This window comes from Bubalus bubalis, chromosome 12 (assembly GCF_019923935.1).
Source record: "Bubalus bubalis isolate 160015118507 breed Murrah chromosome 12, NDDB_SH_1, whole genome shotgun sequence".
NCBI classification, from domain to species: domain Eukaryota; kingdom Metazoa; phylum Chordata; class Mammalia; order Artiodactyla; family Bovidae; genus Bubalus; species Bubalus bubalis.
Genome location: NC_059168.1, coordinates 104,245,017 through 104,252,268, shown reverse-complemented (window position 1 = coordinate 104,252,268; position 7,252 = coordinate 104,245,017). Strand labels below are relative to the sequence as shown.

At 67.5% G+C, this 7,252-nt stretch overlaps 1 protein-coding gene across 3 annotated transcripts in view; it reads left to right on the top strand.

Moving 5' to 3' along the window:
- The first annotated feature begins 898 nt into the window (after positions 1 to 898).
- BRD3 (bromodomain containing 3) overlaps positions 899 to 7,252 on the top strand; it is a 34,528-nt gene continuing 28,174 nt past the window's right edge. Inside the window, exon 1 of one of the 3 annotated variants that reach the window (XM_044926530.2) lies at positions 899 to 1,048. The gene's annotated coding sequence lies outside the window, so the exon portion shown is untranslated. Of the gene's footprint in view, positions 1,049 to 1,588; positions 1,869 to 7,252 lie in introns of those variants that run through there. The other 2 variants (XM_025262061.3, XM_025262062.3) reach the window with 2 other exon arrangements.

The following is a 7,252-nucleotide window of genomic DNA, read 5'->3' as shown; positions in this document are numbered from 1 at the left end:
ACTCTAGGTTAGAGCTAGATAAAAATTGACCTAATGTGTGCACAGGAGGAACTGCCACCCCCCAGAAAAAAGATCTCAAACGTGTCCAGGAGCTGAATCTTTCAAAATACAGAAAAAGGCTAGGGCCCACAGGTTTTACCTTCGGGGCCCACTGCTGGAATCCCAGCCTGGGGACCTTTGATCTCATTCCTGCCTCTCACAGGGAAAGAGGCTGGCGCGGGGGAAGGTCCCCGGGCAGAGCCGGGAACGTCCCCTGCTCCTCGCCAGCACGAGGGACTTGGTGCCCTCTCCCACGACCAAGAACTCGAGCGCCCAGGCCCTAGCCTGACACGGGGACAGGAGGTGGGCGGGCTGGCAGGAGGTGGGTAGATGGGGGCGCGGCCGAGCGCGACTCCTCCCCGGGCGGGGCCGCCCCTGCGCGCGCGCGCGCCGACGCCCCGCCCCCGCCCTCCCGCGCGCGCGCCCCCGCCAGGCTAATTAGGCGCGCGGTTTGTTTACAAACATGGGCGCCCGGCAGGTGCGCGCCGCCCAGACCGTGCGCGCCCGGGGTTCCAGGGCGGCCCCACTGACTCGGGGGTCCTCGGGCGAGGGTGGGAGAAGCAGGCGGGCGCTGGCCGTCCTCCCGCCTTTTGCGCGCCTCCTTGGGCACCAGGAAATACGCCCAGAGGCGCGTGTCCCCTGCGTCGGAGTGGGCGCGGGGGCGTCGCGCAGGGTCTCCGAGTCGCCACCGGCGCCGCGCCCCGCCCCCGCGCGCCCCTCGGGCCGGGCCCGCTCGCGGCCGGGTCGGCGGGGCGGGCGGCCGGCGGGGGCGCGCGGGGCGGGGCGGGGCGCAGGCGGGGCCGGGACATGTAGTCCGCGCGCCGCGGCCTCCCCTGGGCGGCCCCGGCGCGGGCCCGGCCGCGGACTACGACTCCCGCCAGGCGCCGCGGCGCAGCGCATGAGCCCTGCTCGGCTCCGGCGCGTCTATTATGCTGCCGGGGCCGGCGAGCCAAAGAGGAGCCGGCCGCGCGGGCCGGGAGGGGACGGCCGCCGGAGCCGCCGAGGCCAAGTACGCCTTTCTTTTGCTTCTTTGCGCGAGCGGGGCGGCGGGCGGCGCGGGCGGAGGCGGGCCGGGCGGGCCGGGGAGCGCGGCCCCGTGCGCCCCGCGCAGGCCGCCGGCGCGGCCGGGGAGCCTGGCACCCGAGCCGCCGTCTCCGCCGCCGCCTTTGTGCGCGGCCACGATGCAACAAAGCGCGGCGGCGGCCCGGGGTCGCGGCGGCGGCGCGGACCCCTCCCCTCGGCCCTCCGCCCGCGCTCTCCCGGCCGCCCGCGTCCCGGGCTCGGGGGCGTCGCCGCGGCCGGGGCGCGCAGCTTGGAGTTGGCACGGCCCGCGCGCCCTGCGCCAGCGACCTCCCGCGCTCCCTCCCTCACGGAAAGGATTTTTTCCCCCCCTTTCCTCCGCCCGCCATCTTTCGAAGAGGGGATCGGGGAGGACGCGGAGGGGAAGGTAGCGCTTCGGCGCCACTTTGCCCGCGCGCGCCCGGCCCGCCTCGGTCCTTGGCCGCGGGGCTCGCGCGGGGGCTGTCGCCGCGGCTGGGGCGGGGGGCGAGGCCGGCGGCGCGGCGTGGAGGCCGCTCCCTTCAGAGTTAGCGGCCCGAGCTGACTTTGAACCCTTTGGAGTTGCTGGGTCGTTGCAGCCCGGAGGAGGAGACCCAGTTCCCGTTTTGAAAACAGCGTGAAAAGCGCTTACAACGGGCGAGCTCGAGTTGGAGCGGGAGGAGCTGGGCTGGGCCCTGGCCTGACGGCACGGCACAAGCCCATCAGGGAGAAGCGCTCACCCCAGGCCTCACACGGCTCCCCCGGCCCTCGTGGGCTCCCCGAGAATAAAGGTGGGGCTCGGGGGAGTCCTCTCCGCCGGTTGCTCGTCGGGGTCAGGGCCGGAGGGTGGAGGCCTTGGGTCGCCTCCTTTTCCCTTGGGGCCAGGGGCGGTTTTGGAAAGACGAAAGTGGGAGCACGGCACGGGTCCGCCAGCAGACCCCCCGGGGGCGGCCCCGTGGTCCACCCTGCGGGTTCCCGCCATTGGGCCCAGTCCCTGACTGTCCTGCGATCCTTCATTTTGGCTGGAAGCTTTCTACCCAGAAGCGCACAACTGGGGCTCCTCCCCGTGTGTTCCCTGGGTTGTGGCTGCAAAGTTAATAGTGCTGGGGGGTGCTGTTGTGTATCCTTGGGCAAACTACGGGCTGGGGGCAGCGGAAGGCGTGTAACTTGAGGGATCGCTGTGCCCCCCCCCCCCAAGTAAGAACGGAGAAAAAGTTTGTTTTTCTTTCTTCTTCTTCTTTTTTTAACCTTGTTTTGTAGGTTTTCTTCCTGACTCTTTCTTTAAAATGGGGGTTCTTTTCCTGAGTCCCTGGATGGCATTTCTCCTGGGGGAGAGGTTGGCATTCAAGGGGGTGAAGAAAAGGCCTGAATCCCTGCGAGGGTCCGGCCTCAGGAGTTAGGGACCTCCCCCTTCCCTCCCCCTCCACCATCCTCCCGCAGCCGGGAGTCCGGCCTCTTATTTGCAAATAAAGCTCTGTGTTTGCCCTTCTCTGTCGTGAGGCCTTGATGTGTGCTCGCGGTTACAGATCCGGAGAGATAGGGCTCACGGCGTCTGGGGCGGGAGGGGACGCGGGGCGGAGTGGGCTGTTTTGCCCTGACCTTTCTGGTAACCCGAGGGGGGGTGGGCAGGCCTCTGGAATCTCGCCCCAGCAGCTCCTCGGAAGCTTCGATCCAGCCCCAGCCCCGCCGCGGGGATGTCCGGGGAAGGAGGCCCAGGCGGCACCGGTCGATTTTTGTTTTGTTTTTGTAAAGTGGAGTAATTGCTTTCCCTCCACAACAGCCCGCGCGCGCTTGGAAAGTGAGCTCGGAGGGCCGGAGGCGATCTGTTAAATAAGCTGCGCCGGCCGGACTCGCGGGCAGAAAGTGAAAGTGTGTGTGGGGGGGGAGGCGGCGGGGTAGACAGCGCCCGCCGCGGCCAGCCGCGCCTCCTGCGCCCTCTTTCTCCAGCCTGGCGCATTGCCAGCCGCCCGAGCCCTGCGCCCCGCGCCCGGCGCTGTGCACGGCCATTTCCTGGGTCTGGGCGGCAGAGGCTCTCTGGGGAGCGCTGGCCCCCCCGCCACCGATCTCAGTGGTGTGGTTGGTGCAGGACGCCGCCCCGGCCAGCCTGGCCCTGCACCCAGCGCTGGTGGGTCCTGTTCTCCTTGGAGAGCAGTGCTTATCCTTTGGGGCCAGGGGGAGCTGGCCCAGGTGGGGAGTGGGGGGCCCCCAGGGAGTGTTTGCCCGGGTGCATGTGAGAAACGGCTCTGCAGGCACACACCCCCCCCCCCCACCCCCCGCCAGTCTCCTGGTGGTCTGTGGGTGGCTGAGTAGGATGGTCCTCCTTTCTTGTCTACTTGACTGATAGCGGACTTGTAAAGGGACAGGGCACCCGTCAGGCCCCGTAGACCCCGAACCAGCGGCCAGTGTCTAGTCAGCATTCCTTGCTTCCAAAGGGAACTTTAGTGACATGTGGCAGAAAGCTGGGCGCACACCTGTCTGCTGGGAGCTTGTCCCAGGAGAGCCCCTGCCTGGGAGCCCGCCCTCCGCCCCACCCTGGGCGCTGCTCCCTGGTGTCTGTGGACGGGTCCACGGGTGTCATAACAGCGTGGGGTGGCCTGGGCACTTGGATTGAGGGTGCCGGTAGGTAGGTGTCTGGGGGGCGGGCGGCTTGTTGAACCCCCTCAGCTTCCCCTCGAGTCATGAAGCCCTTTGGCACCTGCGCCCCCCGTTCTGGGGGCCTATGGCCCTGCCTCTGACAAGCACTGGGCTCTTAAAGGCCAAGGGTGACGTTTCTGGGTCTCCAAGTGGAGACGATGGTTACCTGGGCCAGGGTCGGGGGGGGGGGGGCGGGGTGGTGTGTCCAGAGGCCCCTCTGTGTCAGCGCTGTGGGTCAGCGTCTGTTTCTGCAGCCGGTTTTCACTGTTGTGCATGACAACCTGGTCTGAACCTAACCCCGTTTCAGGGTCTTTGTGAGCTGGAGTCTGAGCTGGCAGACGCATGGGGGGACGCCCCCTCCATCCTTGCCGCAGAGCTGGGGGGGTTGCTCAGGAGGTCACGAGGTGCCTGGGAGAACACTCGCCCCGTGCTCAGGAGCTGCCACCCGGGGCGCCGGGTGCTGCAGGCGCCCAGTAGGGTTTTCCTGCAAGTGTTGGAATCTGGATTCAGGAGGGGGATCAGGAGCGTGTTCAGGAGGGCTGGGGGCACTGGTGTCCCAGATGCCGCCCTGTCGTGAGGAGCTGGCGTCCCGGGGTCCCTGCTGAGGTCCCCAGTAGCTGGGGGCTGGAACATGTGTCGAGCGGCTGGACCCTCATGCCGTGTTATCGGGAGGAGCTGACGGGCAGTGTGGTCTGACAGCGTCGCAGGGTGAAACTTGGGTGCAAATGGGAAGAGAGGGCAGGAAGGGGTGCTGCCCAGCCCTCAGCCTGCTTGCCCTGTGGGCAGAGCCCTGGCGATGCCAGCTGGGTGCCAGGGCTGCTGGTCCAGAGCTGGGGCCCCGCTGCCTGCGTGCCCCAGATAGGCCCCACCCACCTGTGCTCTGCGGTCTCAGCTGCCATCAGGCTGTCCCGGCTGGGCCGTTGCGGGTCTGGGTGGGGAAGACACCGGTGGTTGTGTGGCGGTCCCCTGATGTCGGAGCCCGCACCCCCACGCCCCGTAGGGAGAGGCGGTGCTTGGTAAACGTGTGAGCTCTGGGGCTGTGGGAAGGGTCCCAGGGGTGGCGGCTGGGACGCCCGGCCCCCGTGCTCGGAGCGTGTGCCGGACCCTCTCCAGGGCTTCTGGCTCCAGCCCACCCTCCGTGGGAGCCCCTGCTGCCCTGGAAGCTGTGGGCACTCAGGGAGCGCGTTTGTGTGGGGACCCTGGTTTCCCAAGGCGGGGCTGTACGAGGTGCTGCTCCGGGCCGGCACCGGTGGGCTCCCCCAAGGGCTGGGGGTGGGGGGCCGGCTGCCCCTCGACCCCAGGATTGGGCGGTGGTCGTGGGGTCCCAGCCTGATCGCCCGCCTCCCTGCTCAGGCTCCACAGCCTCCCGGCTCCTCTAGGCCTTGGGTCCTGTCTGTTCGGTGGGGCGAAGGGTCAGCGTCCTCATGAGGGCCGCCGCCCGGGGTGTGAGCTCGGGAGGGCCCTGGCAGGCGCAGCCACTGCCCAGGCCTGGTCTGGGATGCACGGTGTGCGTGGAGCTTCCTCCCGCTCAGGGTCCCGGCGCTGTCCACACGGATGTCAGTGTCCAGTGGGGCTTGGCTACTGGGACAGGTGACAGTGACTGCAGGTGGGGCCAGGCCCCCGGAAAGTGCAGTGACCACCCAACCGCTCGCACCCTCTGTGGGGCCGGCTGGCCCAGAGAGGCTGGTCCCCCCCTCCAGGAGCGTGGGGGCTGGCCAGGCTGTCCTCCGTGTGTCCCCTGGCGTCACCCCCCTCTCCAAGTGGCCGGTCCCCCCCCCAGAAGCCGCCTGCAGCTTCCCAGCCCCTGACATGCACTGCTCGTGCAGCGTCTCTGTGGGTTTTCTGGCTGTTTTTCTTAAAGGTGGGTTTTTTGAGAGGTGGGTGGGGACAGCCTTGCACAGGTTAGGGGGTGTGGCTGGCCTGACCCCCATAGCAGAGCTGGTCAGAGGCTGGCTTCTCCAGGTAGGCTGGCAGGCTGGGCAGAAACAGGGGGTGTCAGGGAACACTGCATTGAGGAGGAGCCTTATCTCTGCAGAGCTGAGAGGACGGGGGGCGTCAGGAGGGGACCAAGGACTCGGTGGGCCAGGCCAGTGCCTCAGTTCAGTTCAGTGGCTCAGTCGTGTCCGACTCTTTGACCCCATGGACTGCAGCACACCATACCTCCCTGTCCATTACCTACTCCCGAGTTTACCCAAACTCGTGTCCATTGAATCAGTGATGCCATCCAACCATCTCATCCTTTGTCATCCCCTTCTCCTCCTGCCCTCAATCTTTCCCAGCATCAGGGTCTTTTCCAATGAGTCTGTTCTTTGCATGAGGTGGCCAAAGTATTGGAGTTTTAGCTTCAACATCAGTCCTTCCATTGAACACTCAGGAATCATCTTTAGGATGGACTGGTTGGATCTCCTTGCAGTCCAAGGGACTCTCAAGAGTCTTCTCCAGCACCACAGTTCAAAAGCATCAGTTCTCTGTTTGGCCTGCTTTATCGTCTGATTCTCACATCTGTACGTGACCACTGGGAAAACCGTAGCTCTGACTATATGGACCTGAGGGTCCCCGCCGACCTGGGGGTGCTGTGTGCATGCAATGGGGCTGGCCTGTGGGGGTCACGCCCTGACCCTGGGTGGGCTCGGGGCCCTGGTCGGGCTGAGCTGCTCTGGGCAGAGGCCCTTCGGGTGGCGGCTGTGGTGGTACCGTCCCTGCTGGGCTGGGCTGGTGGCCAGTAGGGCTCAGGGTGTGCGGGGCCGCCGCCCGCCTGGCTGACCTGCTCCGAGGCCCCTCGCCGGGCCCCTGGGTCCCCTCTCTGGAGGAGGCAGTTGGCTCCGTCCGTCACTGAAGCCGACCCTGCCCACGCGGCTCCTGTTTCCTGAGGCCCGGCCACCCCAGGCAGAGGCGCTGGAGCGGTGGGCTGACCCCTCCCTGCGGGTCACTGCCGTGTCTCTGCGGGTCTGTCCCGGGCGTTCTGGGACGTGGTGCGGAGCCTCCGGGGTTGGGGGGATGGCCTCGCTCACAGCCTGGCTCTGTCCTGGGCCCTTTCCCCTCTGAGCCTCCCACCCCACCCGGAAAGTGGAGCCCGTGTGACCCCGCTGATGCCGGGATGGGACCCGGGGAGATGGGGCAGTGTCGTGGTGGGGGGCCCCCACGGGCAGAAAGGGGACCCACCCCCCTGAACTCAGGAGGCGAGACCGCAGGGTCTGAACTGGCCAGAGGGGAGGGGGAGGAGGTGACGCCCGGGATGGGGCACCCCCCCAGGCTTTCTTCCAGCCTCTGACCTCTGCCCTCAGTGCCCATGTTCCCTTCCAGCTTTCCCCCAACCTGATCCTGGCTTGGGAGTCCCCCCTCCGCCCGACGCCCTCCAAGCTAGGAGCTTCCTGGGACTCCTCACCCCTCTGCCTCCTCCTCTGACCATGCCCACCTCCCCGCTGCCCGCACCCCCCCCCCCCGCCATGGCTGAAAGCGTGTCCCCCAATGCTGGTGAGCGAGCAGCCCCTGGGTTGGGCAACCCACCCCCCAGCACCCCCGAGAGATGGAGAGAGCAGGC